Raw genomic sequence first — 24,470 nt, forward strand, 5'->3', positions numbered from 1 at the left:
GAGAATCCTTGTGGCTTCTGCCATCGCCGTCCTGCTTCTTGTGCCGCCCTGTCGATTTACATGGGCGACTGCCGTGATGTTGTCTGACTGGATCAGAACCGGCTGGTTTTGAAGCAGGGGCTTTGCTTGACTTAGGGCATTGTAAATGGCCCTCAGTTCCAGAACATTTATGTGTAGGGAAGTCTCCTGACTTGACCAAAGTCCTTGGAAGTTTCTTCCCCGTGTGACTGCACCCCAGCCCCGAAGGCTGGCATCCGTGGTCACCAGGACCCAGTCCTGTATGCCGAATCTGCGGCCCTCTCTGAGATGAGCACTCTGCAGCCACCACAGCAGAGACACCCTGGTCCTTGGAGACAGGGTTATCAACCGATGCATTTGAAGATGCAATCCGGACCTTTGGTCCAACAGGTCCCACTGAAAGGTTCTGGCATGGAACCTGCCGAATGGAATCGCTTCGTAGGAAGCTACCAGCTTTCCCAGGACTCGCGTGCAATGATGCACCGACACCTGTTTTGGTTTCAGGAGGCCTCTCACTAGAGATGACAGATCCTTGGCTTCCTCCTCTGGGAGAAACACTTTTTTCTGGACTGTGTCCAGAATCATCCCCAGGAACAGTAGACGTGTCGCCGGAACCAGCTGAGACTTTGGAATATTCAGAATCCAACCGTGCTGGTGTAGCACCTCCTGAGATAATGCTACGCCGACCAACAACTGCTCTCTGGACCTCGCCCTTATCAGGAGATCGTCCAAGTATGGGATAATTAAAACTCACTTTTTCCGAAGGAGTATCATCATTTCGGCCATTACCTTGGTAAATACCCTCGGTGCAGTGGACAGGCCGAACGGCAACGTCTGGAATTGGTAATGACAATCCTGTACCACAAATCTGAGGTACTCCTGGTGAGGATGGTAAATTGGGACATGCAGGTAAGCATCCTTGATGTCCAGAGATACCATGTAATCTCCCTCTTCCAGGCTTGCAATAACCGCCCTGAGCGATTCCATCTTGAACTAGAATTTTCTTAAATATGTGATCAAGGATTTCAAGTTTAAAATGGGTCTCACCGAACCGTCCGGTTTCGGTACCACAAACATTGTGGAATAGTAACCCCGTCCTTGTTGAAGTAGGGGCACCTTGACTATCACCTGCTGGGAATACAGCTTGTGAATTGCCTCTAACACAGCCTCCCTTTCTGAAGGAGTCGTTGGTAAGGCAGATTTGAGGAAACGACGGGGGGGGGGGGGAATGTCTCGAATTCCAGCCTGTACCCCTGAGATACCACTTGAAGGATCCAGGGATCTATCTGTGAGCGAGCCCACTGATTGCTGAAGTTTTTGAGACGGCCCCCCACCGTACCTGGCTCCGCCTGCTGAGCCCCAGCGTCATGCGGCGGACTTAGCAGAAGAAGCGGGGGAGGACTTTTGTACCTGGGAAGTGGCTGTATGCTGCAGCTTTTTTCCCCTACCTCTGCCTCTGGGCAGAAAGGACACGCCTCTACCCAGTCTGCTCTTTTGGGGGCGAAAGGACTGCACCTGATAATACGGTGCTCTCTTTGGTTGGGAGGGGACATGTGGCAAAAATGCTGACTTCCCAGCTGTTGCTGTGGACACCAAGTCTGAAAGACAATCCCCGAACAACTCCTCACCCTTATAAGGCAAAACTTCTAGAATCTGCATCACCTGTCCACTGCCGGGTCCATAACCCTCTCCTGGCACAAATGGACAGTGCACTTATTTTTGATGCCAGCCGGCAAATATCCCTCTGTGCATCTCTTATGTAAAAGACAGCGTCTTTAATATGCTCTACGTTTAGCAATATAGTGTCCCTGTCTAGGGTGTCAATGTTTTCTGAAAGGGAGTCTGACCATGCAGCACTGCACATCTATGCTGAGGCAATAGCTGGTTTCAGTATAATACCAGTGTGTGTATATATAGCTTTCTGGAGAGCCTCCTGCTTTCTGTCAGCAGGTTCCTTTAGGGCGGCCGTATCCTGGGACGGCAGTGCCACCTTTTTTGATAAGCGCGTAAGTGCTTTATCCACCCTAGGGGGTGTTTCCCAACGTGACATCCTCTGGCGGGAAAGGGTACGCCATTAGTAATTTTTTTGAAATTACCAATTTTTTATCGGGGGAAGCCCACGCTAGTTCACACACTTCATTCAATTCTTCAGAAGGGGGAAAAATTACTGGTAGTTTTTTCTCCCCAAACATAATACCCTTTTTTGTGGTACCTGGGGTCACCTCAGAAATGTGTAAAACATTTTTCATTGCCTCAAACATATAACGAGTGGCCCTATTGGACATTACATTAGTCTCTTAGTCGTCGACACTGGTATCAGTATCCGTGTCGACATCTGTGTCTGCCATCTGAGGTAGCGGGCGTTTTAGAGCCCCTGATGACTTTTGAGACGTCTGGGCAGGCACGGGCTGAGAAGCCGGCTGCCCCGCATTTGGCATGTCAAATTTTTTATGTAAGGAGTCGACACTTTCGCGTAATTCCTTCCACAAGTCCATCCACTCCGGTGTCTGCCCCGCAGGGGGTGACAACACATTTATAGGCACCTGCTCCTCCTCCACATAAGTCTCCTCATCAAACATGTCGACACAGCCGTACCGACACACCGCACACACACAGGGAATGCTCTGACAGAAGACAGGACCCCACAAAGCCCTTTGGGGAGACAGAGAGAGTATACCAGCACACACCAGAGCGCTATATAAATCAGGGATTAACTAAATTATATCCCCTTATAGCTGCTATATGTATATTGCGCCTAAATTTAGTGCCCCCCCCCCTCTCTTTTTTACCCTTTTCTGTAGTGTAGACTGCAGGGGAGAGCCAGGGAGCTTCCTTCCAGCGGAGCTGTGAGGGAGAAATGGCGCCAGTGTGCTGAGAGAGATAGCTCCGCCCCTTTTTCGGCTGACTTTTCTCCCGCTTTTTTATGGATTCTGGCAGGAGTATTTATCACATATATAGCCTCTGGGGCAGAAAGTCCGCACTTGAGACGGGCGCCCAGCATCCACTACGAGAAATAGATTTACCGGTGAGTAAAATCTTATTTTCTCTAACGTCCTAGTGGATGCTGGGGACTCCGTAAGGACCATGGGGATTATACCAAAGCTCCCAAACGGGCGGGAGAGTGCGGATGACTCTGCAGCACCGAATGGGCAAACACAAGGTCCTCCTCAGCCAGGGTATCAAACTTATAGAACTTTGCAAAGGTGTTTGTACCCGACCAAGTAGCTGCTCGGCAAAGTTGTAATGCCGAGACCCCTCGGGCAGCCGCCCAAGAAGAGCCCACTTTCCTTGCGGAATGGGCTTTCACTGATTTTGGATGCGGCAAACCAGCCGCAGAATGAGCCTGCTGAATCGTGTTACAGATCCAGCGAGCAATAGTCTGCTATGAAGCAGGAGCACCCAGCTTGTTGGATGCATACAGGATAAACAGCGAGTCAGTTTTCCTGACTCCAGCCGTCCTGGCTACATAAATCTTCAAAGCCCTGACTACATCAAGCAACTTGGAGTCCTCCAAGTCACGAGTAGCCGCAGGCACCACAATAGGTTGGTTCAAATGAAAAGATGACACCACCTTCGGCAGAAATTGCGGACGAGTCTGTAATTCTGCCCTGTCCATATGGAAAAACAGATAGGGGCTTTTACATGACAAAGCCGCCAATTCTGACACACGCCTAGCCGAAGCTAAGGCCAAAAGCATGACCACTTTCCACGTGAGATACTTTAGCTCCACGGTCTTAAGTGGCTCAAACCAGTGAGATTTCAGGAAACTCACCACCACGTTAAGATCCCAAGGTGCCACTGGTGGCACAAAAGGGGGCTGAATATGCAGCACTCCCTTTACAAACGTCTGAACTTCAGGAAGCGAAGCCAGTTCCTTTTGAAAGAAAATGGATAGGGCCGAAATCTGGACCTTTATGGACCCCAATTTTAAGCCCATAGTCACTCCTGACTGTAGGAAGTGCAGGAACCGGCCCAGCTGGAATTCCTCTGTAGGGGCCTTCCTGGCCTCACACCAAGCAACATATTTTCGCCATATACGGCGATAATGCTTTGCCGTCACGTCCTTCCTAGCCTTTATCAGCGTAGGAATAACTTCATCCGGAATGCCTTTTTCCGCTAGGATCCGGCGTTCAACCGCCATGCCGTCAAACGCAGCCGCGGTAAGTCTTGGAACAGACAGGGCCCTTGTTGCAACAGGTCCTGTCTGAGAGGCAGAGGCCATGGGTCCTCTGTGAGCATTTCTTGCAGTTCCGGGTACCAAGTCCTTCTTGGCCAATCCGGAACAATGAGTATTGTTCTCACTCCTCTTTTTCTTACAATTCTCAGCACCTTTGGTATGAGAGGAAGAGGAGGAAACGCATAGACCGACTGGGACACCCACGGTGTTACTAGTGCCTCCACAGCACTGAGGGTCCCTTGACCTGGCGCAATACCTTTTTAGCTTTTTGTTGAGGCGGGACGCCATCATGTCCACCTGTGGCAGTTCCCATCGATTTGCAATCTGCGTGAAGACTTCTTGATGAAGTCCCCACTCTCCCGGGTGGAGGTCGTGCCTGCTGAGGAAGTCTGCTTCCCAGTTGTCCACTCCCGGAATGAACACTGCTGACAGTGCTTGTACATGATTCTCCGCCCAACGAAGAATCCTGGTGGCTTCTGCCATTGCCACCCTGCTTCTTGTGCCGCCCTAGCGGTTTACATGGGCCACTGCAGTGATGTTGTCTGACTGAATCAGCACTGGTTGGTTTCGAAGCAGAGGCTCCGCTTGACTCAGGGCGTTGTATATGGCCCTTAGTTCCAGGATATTGATGTGCAGACAAGTCTCCCGACTTGACCACAGCCCTTGGAAGTTCCTTCCCTAAGTGACTGCCCCCCCATCCTCGGAGGCTTGCATCCGTGGTCACCAGAACCCAGTCCTGTATGCCGAACCTGCGGCCTTCGAGGAGGTGAGCACTTTGCAGCCATCACAGAAGAGACACCCTGGCCCTGGGGGACAGGGTGATCAGCCGATGCATCTGAAGATGCGATCCGGACCACTTGTCCAACAGATCCCACTGAAAAATCCTCGCATAGAACCTGCCGAAGGGAATGGCTTCGTATGACGCCACCATCTTTCCCAGGACTCGCGTGCAGTGATGCACCGACACCTGTTTCGGTTTTAGGAGGTCTCGGACCAGAGTCACGAGCTCCTGAGCCTTCTCCGCCGGGAGAAACACCTTCTTCTGGTCTGTGTCCAGAATCATGCCCAGGAAGGGCAGACGCGTCGTAGGGATCAGCTGCGACTTTGGAATATTCAGGATCCACCCGTGTTGTTGCAACACTTCCTGAGAGTGTGCTAGGCCGATCAGCAACTGCTCCCTGGACCTCGCCTTTATGAGGAGATCGTCCAAGTATGGGATAATTGTAACTCCTTGCTTTCGAAGGAGTACCATCATCTCCGCCATTACCTTGGTAAATATTCTCGGTGCCGTGGACAGGCCAAACGGCAACGTCTGGAATTGGTAAGGACAGTCCTGTACCACAAACCTGAGGTACTCCTGATGAGGTGGATAAATGGGGACATGCAAGTAAGCATCCTTGATGTCCAGCGACACCATAAAATCCCCCTCTTCCAGGCTTGCAATGACCGCTCTGAGCGATTCCATTTTGAACTTGAATTTCTTCAGATAAATGTTCAGGGATTTTAAATTCAAAATGGGTCTGACCGAACCGTCCGGTTTCGGCACCACAAACATTGTGGAATAGTAGCCCCTTCCCTGTTGAAGAAGGGGAACCTTCACCACCACCTGCTGGAGATATAACTTGTGAATTGCCGCCAACACTACCTCCCTTTCCATGGGAAAAGCCGGCAGGGACGATTTTAGGTAACGGTGAGGGGGCGTCACTTCGAATTCCAGCTTGTATCCCTGAGATACAATTTGTATAGCCCAAGGATCCACCCGTGAGCGAACACACTGGTGGCTGAAATTTCGGAGACGCGCCCCCAACTCTCCTGGCTCCGCCTGTGGAGCCCCAGCGTCATGCGGTGGATTTAGTGGAGGCCGGGGAGGACTTTTGTTCCTGGGAACTAGCTGCATGGTTCAGCTTCTTTCCTCTACCCCTGCCTCTGGCAAGAAAAGATGCACCTCTGACTTTCTTGCTTTTTTGTGACCGAAAGGACTACATTTGGTAATACAGTGCTTTCTTTGGCTGTGAGGGAACATATGGCAAAAAATTCGACTTCCCAGCCGTTGCTGTGGAAACCAGGTCCGAGAGACCGTCCCCAAACAATTCCTCACCTTTGTAAGGTAAAACCTCCATGTGTTTTTTAGAGTCGGCATCACCAGTCCACTGCCGAGTCCACAGGACCCTTCTGGCAGAAATCGACATTGCGTTTACTCTAGAGCCCAGTAGGCAAATATCCCTCTGGGTATCCCTCATATATAAGACAGTGTCTTTGATATGTCCCAGGGTCAGTAAAATAGTCTCCCTGTCCAGGGTATCTATCCCCTCAGACAGAATATCTGTCCATGCTGCTACAGCACTACACATCCAGGCCGAAGCAATTGCTGGCCTCAGTAGAGTACCAGAATGTGTATAAACAGACTTCAGGATACCTTCCTGCTTCCTATCCGAAGGATCCTTTAAGGCGGCCGTATCCTGTGACGGCAGGGCCACCTTCTTAGATAAGCGTGTCAACGCCTTATCTACCCTAGGGGAGGATTCCCAGCGTAACCTGTCCGTTGGCGGGAAAGGGTACGCCATAAGCAATCTTTTGGAAATCAGTACTTTCCTATCAGGAGAATCCCAAGCTTTTTCACATAATTCATTTAATTCATGTGAAGGGGGAAAAGTCACTTCTTGCTTTTTCTCCCCATACATATAAACCCTCTTGTCAGGGACAGGGTTTTCCTCTGATATGTGCAATACATCCTTCATTGCTATAATCATGTAGCGGATGGCCTTAGTCATTTTAGGCTGCAACTTAGCATCATCGACACTGGAGTCAGAATCCGTGTCGATATCTGTGTCAACAATCTGGGATAGTGGGCGCTTTTGAGACCCTGACGGCCTCTGAGCTGTAGGATCAGACATGGGTTGAGACCCTGACTGTCCCAAGGCTTCAGCTTTATCCAACTTCTTATGCAAGGAGCTTACGTTATCATTTAACACCTTCCACATATCCATCCAATCAGGTGTCGGCGCCGACCCCACATTCATCCGCACTTGTTCTGCCTCCACGTATCCTTCCTCGTCAAACATGTCGACACAAACGTACCGACACACCGCACACACCCAGGGAATGCTCACTTGAGGACAGGACCCCCACAAAGGCTTTTGGGGAGACAGAGAGAGTATGCCAGCACACACCACAGCGCTATATAACCCAGAGATTACACAGTAACTTAGTGTTTACCCAGTAGCTGCTGTTTATGACAATTTGCACCTAAATTTATGTGCCCCCCCTCTCTTTTTCACCCTTTCTACCTGGATACCGCAGGGGAGAGCTTCCTCTCAGCGGAGCTGTGGAGAGAAAATGGCGCTGGTTAGTGCTGAGGAAGAAGGCCCCGCCCCCTCAGCGGCGGGCTTCTGTCCCGGGTCTGTGTAAATAAAATGGCGGGGGCTCGTACATCTATACAGTGCCTGGCTGTATATGTGTGTCTTTTTGCCAAGAGGTATCCTAATTGCTGCCCAGGGCGCCCCCCCCTGCGCCCTGCACCCTACAGTGACCGGAGTGTGTGGGTAGTGTGGGCGCAATGGCGCACAGCTGCAGTGCTGTGCGCTACCTCATGTGAAGACAGGAGTCTTCTGCTGCCGATTTCGATGTCTTCTTGCTTCTGCCGGCTTCTGACTTCTGGCTCTGCGAGGGGGGCGGCGGCGCGGCTCCGGGAACGGACGACCAAGGTTAAGATCCTGTGTTCGAACCCTCTGGAGCTAATGGTGTCCAGTAGCCTAAGAAGCGCAACCTAGCCGCAGTTAGTAGGTTTGCTTCTCTCCCCTCAGTCCCTCGTAGCAGAGAGTCTGTTGCCAGCAGAAGCTCTCTGAAAATAAAAAACCTAATAAATACTTTCTTATTAGCAAGCTCAGGAGAGCCCACTAAAAGCACCCAGCTCTGGCCGGGCACAAATTCTAACGGAGGTCTGGAGGAGGGGCATAGAGCGAGGAACCAGTGCACACCAGGTAGTACTAAATCTTTCTTTAGAGTGCCCAGTCTCCTGCGGAGCCAGTCTATTCCCCATGGTCCTTACGGAGTCCCCAGCATCCACTAGGACGTTAGCGAAAAATAACTTACTAAAGAAGCTCTGTAGAGCTACCCTAGCTGTGACCGGCTTCTCCGGCACATTTTCTAAACTGGGTCTGGTAGGAGGGGCATAGAGGGAGGAGCCAGCCCACACACTCAAACTCTTAAAGTGATAATGGCTCCTAGTGGACCCGTCTATACCCCATGGTACTAATGTGGACACCAGCATCCTCTAGGATGTAAGAAATTTAAAAAAAATTGCACAAACTTTTTTTTAAACAGTGTTATTACAGTCCATAGGTATATGAATGGAAATTAATATGGGAGTGTCACAGGGTGGCCAGCAAAGCAGGGGTGCAGAGCCTGAGGAGAAGGAGGAGGTTGTATCGCTGGATTCAACTAGCACAGCAACAGAAGTGCGCTACCTGACCAGGTCGCATGCCCATATGCAGAATGGATCTCCTCCTCCAGACCCCCGGGAGTGATAGTGGTCTGACCGCCGATATCACTCCAAAAGTCAATCCCCTCAACTCCCAAAATATGTTGATCTCTAAATGTGCAGAGATCAGTTGCAGCACAGGGAACCGATGATCAGACCCCCTTGGCCCACAGTATACTACACTCGGCAATAAAGGCGAGGGGAAAATTTCGGGGAGGAGGAGCATGCTGCATCGGGGCTAATAGGATAGCCACAGTGATACAAATACCCCCGGTCATTAACTGCGGTTATTTGGATTTTCCCCCATTGTTGTAGAATTTCTTACATGACAGGCAGTGCGTCTTCCTTAAGGAAAATCCCCCCCCCCCCCCCCCCCCATCAACAAAACACATATGGGCTTGAAATAGTGTAAAGGCCCGTACACACTGGTCGATGTATCGGCCGTTCTCTTGAATGGCCGATACATCGCGGGACCGTCGGCCAGTGTGTACGGGCGATACGTCTGAACTCCGTCGTTCACAGACATATCGCGTCGGCCGCGCAGCACAGCCGACAGCCAATATATCTAACGATATATTGGCCCGTCGCTGTGTGTGTACGGGGCGGTCGTCCGACCGCCCGTACACATGCTGCGGCGGCCGGCAGTGATTGACAGGTGAACTGGGCGGGCGCGCGCTCGCGTCCGCCCAGTTCATGACGTCAGTCCCCCGACGGACCGGGCTGTGTGTATGCACAGCACACTGCCCGATCCGTACATCGATATATCTGCAGATCAATTGATCTGCAGATATATCTAATAGTGTGTACCCACCTTAAGGAGTATGCCACTGAACTTCGCTATGGATAATTGTTTTCACAGGTCACCACATCATGCACTATTGGATTTCTGGAAAACAAAAAAAACCAAATACTAACAAAAATAAAAAAAATAAGTGCACTGTCCCGATACATTTCTTAAATTAGAATGGTTCCCTCTATCCTGCACAATTCCAGACACTTAATGCTGCGTACACACTGTGCAACCCGTGCGGCAGCCGATACAGACTAAATTGACTTCAGAGGCTTGAGCCTCTGACATAGGGGGTAATTCAGAGTCGATCGCAACAGCAAATTTGTTGTTAGCAGGTGGGCAAAACCATGTACACTGCAGGGGGGGGAGGGGGGGGGGCAGATATAACATGTGCAGAGAGTTAGATTTGGATGGGTTATTTTGTTTCTGTGCAGGGTAAATACTGACTGCTTTATTTTTGCACTGCAGTTTAGATTTCAGTTTGAACATACCCCACCCAAATCTAACTCTCTGCACATGTTATATCAGCTCCTCCTGCAGTGCACATGATTTTACCCAACTTCCTGCACCCACTATATTTCCTTGGAATGCCATTCCCATGGGACCGCGCATCAGCATCGCAAAGTGCATAAACATGGTGCAACATGTACTATATTTACTTCCGTTATGGACTATATAGTCCATATCAGAGGGGGGGGGGGGGAAACAATCGCACCATATGTAGGCCCCTTTAGACAATCATTGTGAATACAAGTCATACATGTTGGGCAAACACCCTATTAAGTGACATCCTATTGTCACTTCCATTACTTTTTTGTCCTGCACCGAGAGGGCTTCCATCTTGTGACAACACTAAGAACCAGAGTACACTAATTACCTACTGGCTATTTAAAGCTAATATTCCTTGACCTATTTGATAAATAGTATATTATAAAGTTCAGATTTGTTTTACTTATACCACTTCACCAAAAACACAGGTGCAAACCAGTTTACCCTGCACCTTAGACACATGTTATTCCAGGGTCGGCTCTGTTTACACCAAACCAGTATCTGACCTGTATGTCACTCACAGACACTCACTTGGAAGCAGACCTCTGCATACACAGCCAGCCAATCAGCAGCTTTTAAATTATAACCTGGGTCAGATAACCCGGGTTTCACAATTTATACTGCATCCTTACCAGAGTCTGACCCGGGTAGCTAGCCAGCAGCAATGTCCAATGCCGGATCCCACCCGGGAAGGACCAGTTTCCGGCATTGGCGGTGTGAAAGGGGTATTACACTGAGATACGACCTGGGCTAACCCAGGTTATTGCAGCAGTGGGGAAAAAAAAAAAAAAAGGAGGAATAAGATAATACTATACTGCCTCAAGTCATTCCATTTCAGCACACAAGTATAGGATTTCTTTTTGCTGCAGCCATTAGCAGTGGGAGCCCTACGGCAGCTATTCAATTGTTCACACGCAACTGTATGATTTTTGCTTACAGCCTCCTGAGGTGGAATCAGGAGCCAGCAAAAATAAGAATTTACTTACTGATAATTCTATTTCTCGTAGTCCGTAGTGGATGCTGGGGACTCCGTAAGGACCATGGGGAATAGTGGCTCCGCAGGAGACTGGGCACAAAAGTAAAAGCTTTAGGACTACCTGGTGTCCACTGGCTCCTCCCCCTATGACCCTCCTCCAAGCCTCAGTTAGGATACTGTGCCCGGACGAGCGTACACAATAAGGAAGGATTTTGAATCCCGGGTAAGACTCATACCAGCCACACCAATCATACCGTACAACCTGTGATCTGAACCCAGTTAACAGCATGATAACAGAGTAGCCTCTGAAAAGATGGCTCACAACAATAATAACCCGATTTTTTGGTAACAATAACTATGTACCAGTATTGCAGACAATCCGCACTTGGGATGGGCGCCCAGCATCCACTACGGACTACGAGAAATAGAATTATCGGTAAGTAAATTCTTATTTTCTCTAACGTCCTAAGTGGATGCTGGGGACTCCGTAAGGACCATGGGGATTATACCAAAGCTCCCAAACGGGCGGGAGAGTGCGGATGACTCTGCAGCACCAAATGAGAGAACTCCAGGTCCTCCTCAGCCAGGGTATCAAATTTGTAGAATTTTACAAACGTATTTGCTCCTGACCAAGTAGCTGCTCGGCAAAGTTGTAAAGCCGAGACCCCTCGGGCAGCCGCCCAAGATGAGCCCACCTTCCTTGTGGAATGGGCTTTTACAGATTTTGGCTGTGGCAGGCCTGCCACAGAATGTGCAAGCTGAATTGTACTACAAATCCAACGAGCAATAGTCTGCTTAGAAGCAGGAGCACCCAGCTTGTTGGGTGCATACAGAATAAACAACGAGTCAGATTTTCTGACTCCAGCCGTCCTGGAAACCTATATTTCCAGGGCTCTGACAACGTCCAGCAACTTGGAGTCCTCCAAGTCCCTAGTAGCCGCAGGCACCACAATAGGTTGATTCAGGTGAAACGCTGAAAACCACCTTAGGGAGAAACTGAGGACAAGTCCTCAATTCCACCCTGTCCGAATGGAAAATCAGATGAGGGCTTTTACAGGATAAAGCCGCCAATTCTGACACGCACCTGGCCCAGGCCAGGGCCAACAGCATGACCACTTTCCATGTGAGATATTTTAACTCCACATATTTAAGTGGTTCAAACCAATGTGACTTTTGGAACCCAAAAACTACATTTAGATCCCAAGGTGCCACTGGAGGCACAAAAGGAGGCTGTATATACAGTACCCCTTTCACAAACGTCTGAACTTCAGGGACTGAAGCTAGTTCTTTTTGGAAGAAAATTGACAGGGCCGAAATTTGAACCTTAATGGACCTCCATTTCAGGCCCATAGACACTCCTGTTTGCAGGAAATGTAGGAATCGACCTAGTTGAAAATTCCTCCGTCAGGGCCTTACTGGCCTCGCACCACGCAACATATTTTCGCCAAATGCGGTGATAATGTTTTGCGGTTATATCTTTCCTGGCTTTGATCAGGATAGGGATGATTTCATCCGGAATGCCTTTTTCCTTCAGGATCCGGCGTTCAACCGCCCTGCCGTTAAACGCAGCCGCGGTAAGTCTTGGAACAGACAGGGTCCTTGCTGGAGCAGGTCCCTTCTTAGAGGTAGAGGCCACGGATCCTCCGTGAGCATCTCTTGAAGTTCCGGTTACCAAGTCCTTCTTGGCCAATCCGGAGCCACGAATATAGTGCTTACTCCTTCCATCTTATAATTCTCAGTACCTTGGTTATGAGAGGCAGAGGAGGGAACACATACACTGACTGGTACACCCACTGTGTTACCAGAGCGTCTACAGCTATTGCCTGAGGGTCCCTTGACCTGGCGCAATACTTGTCGAGTTTTATAAACATGTGGAAGACTTCTGGGTGAAGTCCCCACTCTCCCGGGTGGAGGTCGTCCACTCCCGGAATGAATACTGCTGACAGTGCTATCACATGATTTTCCGCCCAGCGAAGAATCCTTGCAGCTTCTGCCATTGCCCTTCTGCTTCTTGTGTCACCCTGTCTGTTTACGTGGGTGACTGCCGTGATGTTGTCCGAATGGATCAACTCCGGGTGACCTTGAAGCAGAGGTCTTGCTGAGCTTAGAGCATTGTACATGGCCCTTAGCTTCAGGATATTTATGTGAAGTGATGTCTCCAGGCTTGACCATAAGCTCTGGAAATTCCTTCCCTGAGTAACTGCTCCCCAGCCTCGCAGGCTGGCATCCGTGGTCACCAGGACCCAGTCCTGAATGTGCGGCCCTCTAGAAGATGAGCACTCTGCAACCACCACAGGAGAGACACCCTTGTGCTTGGTGACAGGGTTATCCGCTGATGCATCTGAAGATGCGACCCGGACCATTTGTCCAGCAGGTCCCACTGGAAAGTTCTTGCGTGGAATCTGCCGCATGGGATTGCTTCATAGGAAGCCACCATTTTTCCCAGAACCATCTCATTGATGTACTGAGACTTGGCTCGGTTATAGGAGGTTCCCGACTAGCTCGGATAACTCCCTGACTTTCTCCTCCGGGAGAAACACCTTTTTCTGAACTGTGTCCAGGATCATCCTTAAGAACAGAAGACGAGTCGTCAGAATCAGCTGCGATTTTGGAATATTGAGAATTCAATCGTGCTGCCGCAACACTACCTGAGATAGTGCTACACCGACCTCCAACTGTTCCCTGGATCTTACCCTTATCAGGGAATCGTCCAAGTAAGGGATAACTAAAATTCCCTTCCTTCGAAGGAATATCATCATTTCGGCCATTACCTTGGTAAAGACCCGGGGTGCCGTGGACCATCCATACGGCAGCGTCTGAAACTGATAGTGACAGTTCTGTACCATAAACCTGAGGTACCCTTGGTGAGAAGGGTAAATTTGGACATGAAGGTAAGCATCCTTGATGTCCCGAGACATCATGTAGTCCTCTTCTTCCAGGTTCGCAAACACTGCTCTGAGTGACTCAATCTTGAATTTGAACCTCTGTATGTAAGTGTTCAAAGATTTTAGATTTAGAATCGGTCTCACCGAGCCGTCCGGCTTCGGTACCACAACAGTGTGGAATAATACCCCGTTCCCTGTTGCAGGAGGGGTACCTATGATTATCACCTGCTGGGAATACAGCTTGTGAATGGCTTCCAAAACGGTCTCCCTGTCAGAAGGAGACATCGGTAAAGCCGACTTTAGGAAACGGCGAGGGGGAGACGTCTCGAATTCCAATTTGTACCCCTGAGATATTACCTGAAGGATCCAGGGGTCTACTTGCGAGTGAGCCCACTGCGCGCTGAATTTCATTGAGACGGGCCCCCACCGTGCCTGATTCTGCTTGTAAAGCCCCAGCGTCATACTGAGGGCTTGGCAGAGGCGGGAGAGGGTTTCTGTTCCTGGGAACTGGCTGATTTCTGCAGCCTTTTTCCTCTCCCTCTGTCACGGGGCAGAAATGAGGAACCTTTTGCCTGCTTGCCAACGAAAAGACTGCGCCTGATAATACGGCGTCTTCTCATGTTGAGAGGCGACCTGGGGTACAAACGTGGATTTCCCAGCTGTTGCCGTGGCCACCAGGTCTGAAAGACCGACCCCAAATAACTCCTCCCCTTAATAAGGCAATACTTCCAAATGCCGTTTGGAATCCGCATCACCTGACCACTGTCGTGTCCATAACCCTCTACTGTTAGAAATGGACAACGCACTTAGACTTGATGCCAGTCAGCAAATATTCCGCTGTGCATCACGCATATATAGAAATGCATCTTTTAAATGCTCTATAGGCAATAATATACTGTCCCTATCTAGGGTATCAATATTTTCAGTCAGGGAATCCGACCACGCCAACCCAGCACTGCACATCCAGGCTGAGGCGATTGCTGGTCGCAGTATAACACCAGTATGTGTGTAAATACCTTTTAGGATGCCCTCCTGCTTTCTATCAGCAGGATCCTTAAGGGCGGCCATCTCAGGAGAGGGTAGAGCCCTTGTTCTTACAAGCGTGTGAGCGCTTTATCCACCCTAGGGGGTGTTTCCCAATGCACCCTAACCTCTGGCGGGAAAGGATATAATGCCAATAACATTTTAGAAATTATCAGTTGTTATCGGGGGGAAAACCACGCATCATCACACACCTCATTTAATTTCTCAGATTCAGGAAAAATAAGATTTTACTTACCGATAAATCTATTTCTCGGAGTCCGTAGTGGATGCTGGGGTTCCTGAAAGGACCATGGGGAATAGCGGCTCCGCAGGAGACAGGGCACAAAAAGTAAAGCTTTTCCAGATCAGGTGGTGTGCACTGGCTCCTCCCCCTATGACCCTCCTCCAGACTCCAGTTAGGTACTGTGCCCGGACGAGCGTACACAATAAGGGAGGATTTTGAATCCCGGGTAAGACTCATACCAGCCACACCAATCACACCGTACAACTTGTGATCTAAACCCAGTTAACAGTATGATAACAGCGGAGCCTCTGAAAGATGGCTTCCTTCAACAATAACCCGAATTAGTTAACAATAACTATGTACAATTATTGCAGATAATCCGCACTTGGGATGGGCGCCCAGCATCCACTACGGACTCCGAGAAATAGATTTATCGGTAAGTAAAATCTTATTTTCTCTATCGTCCTAGTGGATGCTGGGGTTCCTGAAAGGACCATGGGGATTATACCAAAGCTCCCAAACGGGCGGGAGAGTGCGGATGACTCTGCAGCACCGAATGAGAGAACTCCAGGTCCTCCTTAGCCAGAGTATCAAATTTGTAAAATTTTACAAACGTGTTCTCCCCTGACCACGTAGCTGCTCGGCAAAGTTGTAATGCCGAGACCCCTCGGGCAGCCGCCCAAGATGAGCCCACCTTCCTTGTGGAGTGGGCCTTTACAGATTTAGGCTGTGGCAGGCCTGCCACAGAATGTGCAAGTTGGATTGTGCTACAGATCCAACGAGCAATCGTCTGCTTAGACGCAGGAGCACCCATCTTGTTGGGTGCATACAATATAAACAACGAGTCAGATTTTCTGACTCCAGCTGTCCTTGCAATATATATTTTTAATGCTCTGACAACGTCCAGTAACTTGGAGTCCTCCAAGTCACTTGTAGCCGCAGGCACTACAATAGGCTGGTTCAGATGAAATGCTGACACCACCTTAGGGAGAAAATGCGGACGAGTCCGCAGTTCTGCCCTGTCCGAATGGAAAATCAGATATGGGCTTTTGTAAGATAAAGCTGCCAGTTCTGACACTCTCCTGGCCGAAGCCAGGGCTAGAAGCATGGTCACTTTCCATGTGAGATATTTCAAATCCACCTTCTTTAGTGGTTCAAACCAATGAGATTTTAGAAAGTCCAAAACCACATTGAGATCCCACGGTGCCACTGGAGGCACCACAGGAGGCTGTATATGTAGCACTCCCTTAAAGGTCTGGACTTCAGGGACTGAAGCCAATTCTTTTTGAAAGAAAATCGACAGGGCCGAAATTTGAACCTTAATAGATCCCAATTTGAGACCCATAGACAATCCTGATTGCAGGAAATGTAGGAATCGACCCAGTTGAAATTCCTCCGTCGGAGCACTCCGATCTTCGCACCACGCAACATATTTTCGCCAAATTCGGTGATAATGTTGCACGGTTACTTCCTTCCTTTAATCAAAGTAGGAATGACTTCTTCCGGCATGCCTTTTTCCTTTAGGATCCGGCGTTCAACCGCCATGCCGTCAAACGCAGCCGCGGTAAGTCTTGAAACAGACAGGGACCCTGCTGAAGCAAGTCCCTCCTTAGAGGTAGAGGCCACGGATCTTCCGTGATCATCTCTTGAAGTTCCGGGTACCAAGTCCTTCTTGGCCAATCCGGAACCACTAGTATCGTCCTTACGCCTCTTTGCCGTATAATTCTCAATACTTTTGGTATGAGAGGCAGAGGAGGAAACACATACACCGACTGGTACACCCAAGGCGTTACCAGCGCGTCCACAGCTATTGCCTGCGGATCTCTTGACCTGGCGCAATACCTGTCCAGTTTTTTGTTGAGGCGAGACGCCATCATGTCCACCATTGGTCTTTCCCAACGGGTTACCAGCAAGTGGAAGACTTCTGGATGAAGTCCCCACTCTCCCGGGTGAAGATCGTGTCTGCTGAGGAAGTCTGCTTCCCAGTTGTCCACTCCCGGGATGAACACTGCTGACAGTGCTATCACATGATTCTCTGCCCAGCGAAGAATCCTTGCAGCTTCTGCCATTGCACTCCTGCTTCTTGTGCCGCCCTGTCTGTTCACATGGGCGACTGCCGTGATGTTGTCCGACTGGATCAACACCGGTTTTCCCTGAAGCAGAGGTTCTGCCTGGCTTAGAGCATTGTATATTGCTCTTAGTTCCAGAATGTTTATGTGAAGAGACGTTTCCAGGCTCGTCCATACTCCCTGGAAGTTTCTTCCTTGTGTGACTGCTCCCCAGCCTCTCAGGCTGGCGTCCGTGGTCACCAGGATCCAATCCTGTATGCCGAATCTGCGGCCCTCCAATAGATGAGCACTCTGCAACCACCACAGAAGAGACACCCTTGTCCTTGGAGACAGGGTTATCCGCAGGTGCATCTGAAGATGCGACCCTGACCATTTGTCCAACAGATCCCTTTGGAAAATTCTTGCGTGGAATCTGCCGAATGGAATTGCTTCGTAAGAAGCCACCATTTTTCCCAGGACTCTTGTGCATTGATGTACAGACACTTTTCCTGGTTTTAGGAGGTTCCTGACAAGCTCGGATAACTCCTTGGCTTTTTCCTCCGGGAGAAAAACCTTTTTCTGAACCGTGTCCAGAATCATCCCTAGGAACAGCAGACGAGTTGTCGGCATTAACTGGGATTTTGGAATATTCAGAATCCACCCGTGCTGTTTTAGCACTTCTTGAGACAGTGCTAACCCATCTCTAGCTGTTCTCTGGACCTTGCCCTTATTAGGAGATCGTCCAAGTATGGGATAATTAATATGCCTTTTCTTCGAAGAAGAATCATCATCTCGGCCATTACCTTTGTAAAGACCCGAGGTGCCGTGGACAATCCGAACGGCAGCGTCTGAAACTGATAGTGACAGTTTTGTACAACGAACCTGAGGTACCCCTGGTGTGAGGGGTAAATTGGAACGTGGAGATACGCATCCTTGATGTCCAAGGATACCATAAAGTCCCCCTCTTCCAGGTTCGCTATCACTGCTCTGAGTGACTCCATCTTGAACTTGAACATCTTTATGTACAGGTTCAAGGACTTCAGATTTAGAATAGGCCTTACCGAGCCATCCGGCTTCGGTACCACAAAAAGAGTGGAATAATACCCCTTCCCTTGTTGTAGAAGAGGTACCTTGACTATCACCTGCTGAGAGTACAGCTTGTGAATGGCTTCCAAAACCGTCTCCCTTTCGGAGGGGGACGTTGGTAAAGCAGACTTCAGGAAACGGCGAGGTGGATCTGTCTCTAATTCCAACCTGTACCCCTGAGATATTATCTGCAGGATCCAGGGATCTACCTGCGAGTGAGCCCACTGCGCGCTGTAATTTTTGAGACAACCACCCACCGTCCCCGAGTCCGCTTGAGAAGCCCCAGCGTCATGCTGAGGCTTTTGTAGAAGCCGGGGAAGGCTTCTGTTCCTGGGAAGGAGCTGCCTGTTGCTGTCTCTTCCCTCGACCTCTGCCTCGTGGCAGATATGAATAGCCCTTTGCTCTCTTATTTTTAAAGGAACGAAAAGGCTGCGGTTGAAAAGTCGGTGCCTTTTTCTGTTGGGGAGTGACTTGAGGTAGAAAGGTGGATTTCCCGGCTGTAGCCGTGGCCACCAAATCTGATAGACCGACTCCAAATAACTCCTCCCCTTTATACGGCAAAACTTCCATATGTCGTTTTGAATCCGCATCGCCTGTCCACTGTCGCGTCCATAAAGCTCTTCTGGCCGAAATGGACATAGCACTTACCCGTGATGCCAGTGTGCAGATATCCCTCTGTGCATCACGCATATAAAGAAATGCATCCTTTATTTGTTCTAACGACAGTAAAATATTGTCCCTGTCCAGGGTATCAATATTTTCAATCAGGGACTCTGACCAAACTACCCCAGCACTGCACATCCAGGCAGTCGCTATAGCTGGTCGTAGTATAACACCTGCATGTGTGTATATACTTTTTTGGATATTTTCCATCCTCCTATCTGATGGATCTTTAAGTGCGGCCGTCTCAGGAGAAGGTAACGCCACTTGTTTAGATAAGCGTGTTAGCGCCTTGTCCACCCTAGGAGGTGTTTCCCAGCGCTCCCTAACCTCTGGCGGGAAAGGGTATAATGCCAATAATTTCTTTGAAATTATCAGCTTTTTATCAGGGGCAACCCACGCTTCATTACACACGTCATTTAATTCTTCTGATTCAGGAAAAACTATAGGTAGTTTTTTCACACCCCACATAATACCCTGTTTAGTGGTACCTGTAGTATCAGCTAAATGTAACGCCTCCTTCATTGCCAAAATCATATAACGTGTGGCCCTACTGGAAAATACGGTTGATTCGTCACCGTCACCACTGGAGTCAGTGCCTGTGTCTGGGTCTGTGTCGACCGACTGAGGCAAAGGGCGTTTCACAGCCCCTGACGGTGTTTGAGTCGCCTGGACAGGCACTAATTGATTGTCCGGCCGTCTCATGTCGTCAAACGACTGCTTTAGCGTGTTGACACTATCCCGTAGTTCCATAAATAAAGGCATCCATTCTGGTGTCGACTCCCTAGGGGGTGACATCCTCATATTTGGCAATTGCTCCGCCTCCACACCAATATCGTCCTCATACATGTCGACACACACGTACCGACACACAGCAGACACACAGGGAATGCTCCTAACGAAGACAGGACCCACTAGCCCTTTGGGGAGACAGAGGGAGAGTTTGCCAGCACACACCAAAAGCGCTATATATAACAGGGATAGCCTTATAATAAGTGCTCCCTTATAGCTGCTTTATATATATCAAAATATCGCCATAAATTTGCCCCCCCTCTCTGTTTTACCCTGTTTCTGTAGTGCAGTGCAGGGGAGAGACCTGGGAGCCGTCCTGACCAGCGGAGCTGTGAGAGGAAATGGCGCAGTGTGCTGAGGAGATAGGCCCCGCCCCTTTTCCGGCGGGCTCGTCTCCCGCTATTTAGTGAATCCAGGCAGGGGTTAAATATCTCCATATAGCCTCTGGGGGCTATATGTGAGGTATTTTTAGCCTTTATATAGGTTACATTTGCCTCCCAGGGCGCCCCCCCCCAGCGCCCTGCACCCTCAGTGACTGCGTGTGAAGTGTGCAGAGAGGAAAATGGCGCACAGCTGCAGTGCTGTGCGCTACCTTTAGAAGACTGCAGGAGTCTTCAGCCGCCGATTCTGGACCTCTTCTGACTTCAGCATCTGCAAGGGGGCCGGCGGCGCGGCTCCGGTGACCATCCAGGCTGTACCTGTGATCGTCCCTCTGGAGCTGATGTCCAGTAGCCAAGAAGCCAATCCATCCTGCACGCAGGTGAGTTCACTTCTTCTCCCCTCAGTCCCTCGTTGCAGTGATCCTGTTGCCAGCAGGACTCACTGTAAAATAAAAAACCTAAGCTAAACTTTTTCTAAGCAGCTCTTTAGGAGAGCCACCTAGATTGCACCCTTCTCGGCCGGGCACAAAAATCTAACTGGAGTCTGGAGGAGGGTCATAGGGGGAGGAGCCAGTGCACACCACCTGATCTGGAAAAGCTTTACTTTTTGTGCCCTGTCTCCTGCGGAGCCGCTATTCCCCATGGTCCTTTCAGGAACCCCAGCATCCACTAGGACGATAGAGAAACTACAGGTAGTTTTTCCTCACCGAACATAATACCCCTTTTTGGTGGTACTCGTATTATCAGAAATGTGTAAAACATTTTTCATTGCCTCAATCATGTAACATGTGGCCCTACTGGAAGTCACATTTGTCTCTTCACCGTCGACACTGGAGTCAGTATCCGTGTCGGCGTCTATAACTGCCATCTGAGGTAACGGGCGCTTTAGAGCCCCTGACGGCCTATGAGACGTCTGGACAGGCACAAGCTGAGTAGCCGGCTGTCTCATGTCAACCACTGTCTTTTATACAGAGCTGACACTGTTACGTAATTCCTTCCAACAGTTCATCCACTCAGGTGTCGACCCCCTAGGGGGTGACATCACTATTACAGGCAATCCGCTCCGTCTCCACATCATTTTTCTCCTCATACATGTCGACACAAACGTACCGACATACAGCACACACACAGGGAATGCTCTGATAGAGGACAGGACCCCACTAGCCCTTTGGGGAGACAGAGGGAGAGTTTGCCAGCACACACCAGAGCGCTATATATATATATATATATATATATACACAGGGATAACCTTATATAAGTGTTTTTCCCTTTATAGCTGCTGTATCTTTAATACTGCGCGTAATTAGTGCCCCCCCTCTCTTTTTTAACCCTTTCTGTAGTGTAGCGACTGCAGGGGAGAGCCAGGGAGCTTCCCTCCAACGGAGCTGTGAGGGAAAATGGCGCCAGTGTGCTGAGGAGATAGGCTCCGCCCCCTTATCTCCCGTTTTTCTATATATTCTGGCAGGGGTTAAAATCATCCATATAGCCCAGGAGCTATATGTGATGCATTTTTTGCCATCCAAGGCGTTTTATTGCGTCTCAGGGCGCCCCCCCCAGCGCCCTGCACCCTCAGTGACCGGAGTGTGAAGTGTGCTGAGAGCAATGGCGCACAGCTGCAGTGCTGTGCGCTACCTTGTTGAAGACAGGACGTCTTCTGCCGCCGATTTTCCGGACCTCTTCTGTCTTCTGGCTCTGTAAGGGGGCCGGCGGCGCGGCTCTGGGACCCATCCATGGCTGGGCCTGTGATCGTCCCTCTGGAGCTAATGTCCAGTAGCCTAAGAAGCCCAATCCACTCTGCACGCAGGTGAGTTCGCTTCTTCTCCCCTTAGTCCCTCGATGCAGTGAGCCTGTTGCCAGCAGGTCTCACTGAAAATAAAAAACCTAAAACTAAACTTTTCACTAAGCAGCTCAGGAGAGCCACCTAGTGTGCACCCTTCTCGTTCGGGCACAAAAATCTAACTGAGGCTTGGAGGAGGGTCATAGGGGGAGGAGCCAGTGCACACCAGGTAGTCCTAAAGCTTTTACTTTTGTGCCCAGTCTCCTGCGGAGCCGCTATTCCCCATGGTCCTTACGGAGTCCCCAGCATCCACTTAGGACGTTAGAGAAAAGCCTGGTATCTACATTGCTAAACCCAGTGCATTCATGAGATCTTACACAAACCTACTGTATACATGTACTGTATATAAACAATGCTTATGACTCATACTATGGCTGCTCTAACTATTCAGATCACATTACACATAAGAACATATTTCGTTAAGATGCTTAGTCACGTCTCTACAGCAGGCTGATTGATCGTCCAACAAATTTCTCTGGGCCAGCAAGCTTTGCCAGGGATGTCGAATTAGCATAAAGCAAGGGCTCCCAAACTATTAGGCCCTACACACTGGCCGATTTTTTGAAAGATATGAACGATCTCGTTCATAAATGAACGAGAACTCGTTCATATCTTTCAGTGTGGAGGCTCCAGCGATGAACGATGCGCGGTCCCGCGCTCGTTCATCGCTGGTCCCCCGTCGGCTGTGCATGCAGGCCAATATGGACGATCTCGTCCATATTTGCCTGCAGTTCTATGGAGCCGCGTGACGGGGGGAGTGAAGAAACTTCACTCCCCCCGTCACTGCCCCCCCGCCGCCGGGTCGCTCGTCGTCCGTATCCGCCGTCGGTCAGCTCGGCGGCGGGTCGGCCAGTGAGTAGGGCCCATATGTCCTCAAAGCACCCTTACAGTCCAGGTTTAAAGGCTATCACTGCTTGTGCACAGGTGGTAAAATCAAACTGACTGAGGTACTAATCAATCACCTGTGCATAAGCATGGATATCAGAAAAACCTGATTTATTATGGTGCCTTGAGAATAGAGTTTGGGAACCAGTGGCATAAAGGCATTCCATAGATGTTCCAATTATTTCATAAGATTCACTAGCAATAAGTGCATGACTTATGTTCTACTGTTCAGCAGCTGTCATGTTTATTATCTCACTGTAGTTGGATAATACTTTTGGAAACACAATTACAACAATCCTTAATGTGTAGTCGTGTTAGAGGGCGCATACATATGTATTCCCGGCGGATGAGATGCCGGCTATCACTATCCCGATAGCAGCACCCTACCCACCATTACGTCGGCAGCGGGGCGAGCAATACAAGTCCCCTGTGGGCTCGGTGGCTTGCCACAGGATCTATTCCCACTCTATGAGTATCGTGGACACCCACGAGTGGGAATAGCCCCTGTGTGCCGGTATTTCAGATGTAGTGGGTCTGGCATCAGTATCCTGACTGCCAGGATCCCGACAGCCGGCAAATAGATTGCCTTCCATTAGAGGCTTTTACTAGTGGTTACAATTGTATCAGAATTGTATTATTTCTCCACAGATTGCAGGTCCAATTCATATTCTGTTTTGCAGCTTCATATTCATGCTGTTGCACTGCAATTTTTAAACATTGTTTTAAACAGCCAAATAATGTATATACCTTCTTTATAATCCATAAGATTTATATACAACTGTAGATGAACTGTTCCTGAGATTTCAAATGTTATGTTATTTATTTTTGTATTTTACTATTTTCAACTTGGTAACTCATTTTAAGCATTTTGTATGTACCTAGTTGGTTAGATTTTCTTAAATCTTTTGCAGCCTAGGTCGCTGCAGTTTAGTGCTTATTGAACAGCAAGTTTTTATTTCCATACATTTATTTTTGTGAGTGTGGTATGTGTAATAACCTCCGTTTGGATATTTGGTTTGTATGCTTGCTTCAACACAAGTTTTTCTTGTCAGTTCTCCAAGAAAGTACCCAGATAAAATACAGGCTCATGCCTTCAGGCAGTAAAGTGTACAATTAATATATCTACTTTGCTTCTTCGTTGAATACCATTTTTATTAAGTTGCCACCTCTCTAGGGGGCAGATTAATACGGCTTTCACACCAGAAATGCAGGGTCTTACCCAGGAATACGGTCCCTGGATCATGCAGGGACATTCCCGGGTAAGACTCCTTGCATACCGCAGTCAGCAGCCCGGCATATTGCCGGGTTGCTGGCGTCAGCGGTGACGGCGCAAGAGATCACATGATCTCCAAGCGCCGCCTGCTACATAGAGAGTGAACGGGAGCCGGGGCACATTGACCCGGCTCCCAATCACACTGACCAGGTTCCCGGGAAGATCCCGGGACCAACCCTGGTCGATTGCAGGGTTGAAATGCCGGGGCAGGAATCCCGGGATTTTGACCCTGTACCCTTTCACACTGAGAAATTTCCCGGGTTGATGTGCGTTCATGTGCATTAACCCGGGAAATTTTGGCTGGTATGAAAAGGGTATTATTAAGCCTGGTGAAGTGATAAAGTGGAAGGTGATAAAGGGCCAGCCA

General features: G+C 49.4%; 1 protein-coding gene across 5 annotated transcripts in view; it reads right to left on the reverse strand.

Annotated features, from left to right (window-relative positions):
- GCLC (glutamate-cysteine ligase catalytic subunit) overlaps window positions 1-24,470 on the reverse strand; it is a 197,145-nt gene that overhangs the window by 156,684 nt on the left and 15,991 nt on the right. The window contains exon 2 of one of the 5 annotated variants that reach the window (XM_063916712.1): window positions 9,487-9,561. The exons of the other annotated variants lie outside the window; for them this stretch is intronic. The gene's annotated coding sequence lies outside the window, so the exon portion shown is untranslated. The remainder of the gene's footprint in view (window positions 1-9,486; window positions 9,562-24,470) is intronic. 5 annotated transcript variants of the gene reach the window in all.

This window comes from Pseudophryne corroboree, chromosome 4 (assembly GCF_028390025.1).
Source record: "Pseudophryne corroboree isolate aPseCor3 chromosome 4, aPseCor3.hap2, whole genome shotgun sequence".
NCBI classification, from domain to species: Eukaryota; Metazoa; Chordata; class Amphibia; order Anura; family Myobatrachidae; genus Pseudophryne; species Pseudophryne corroboree.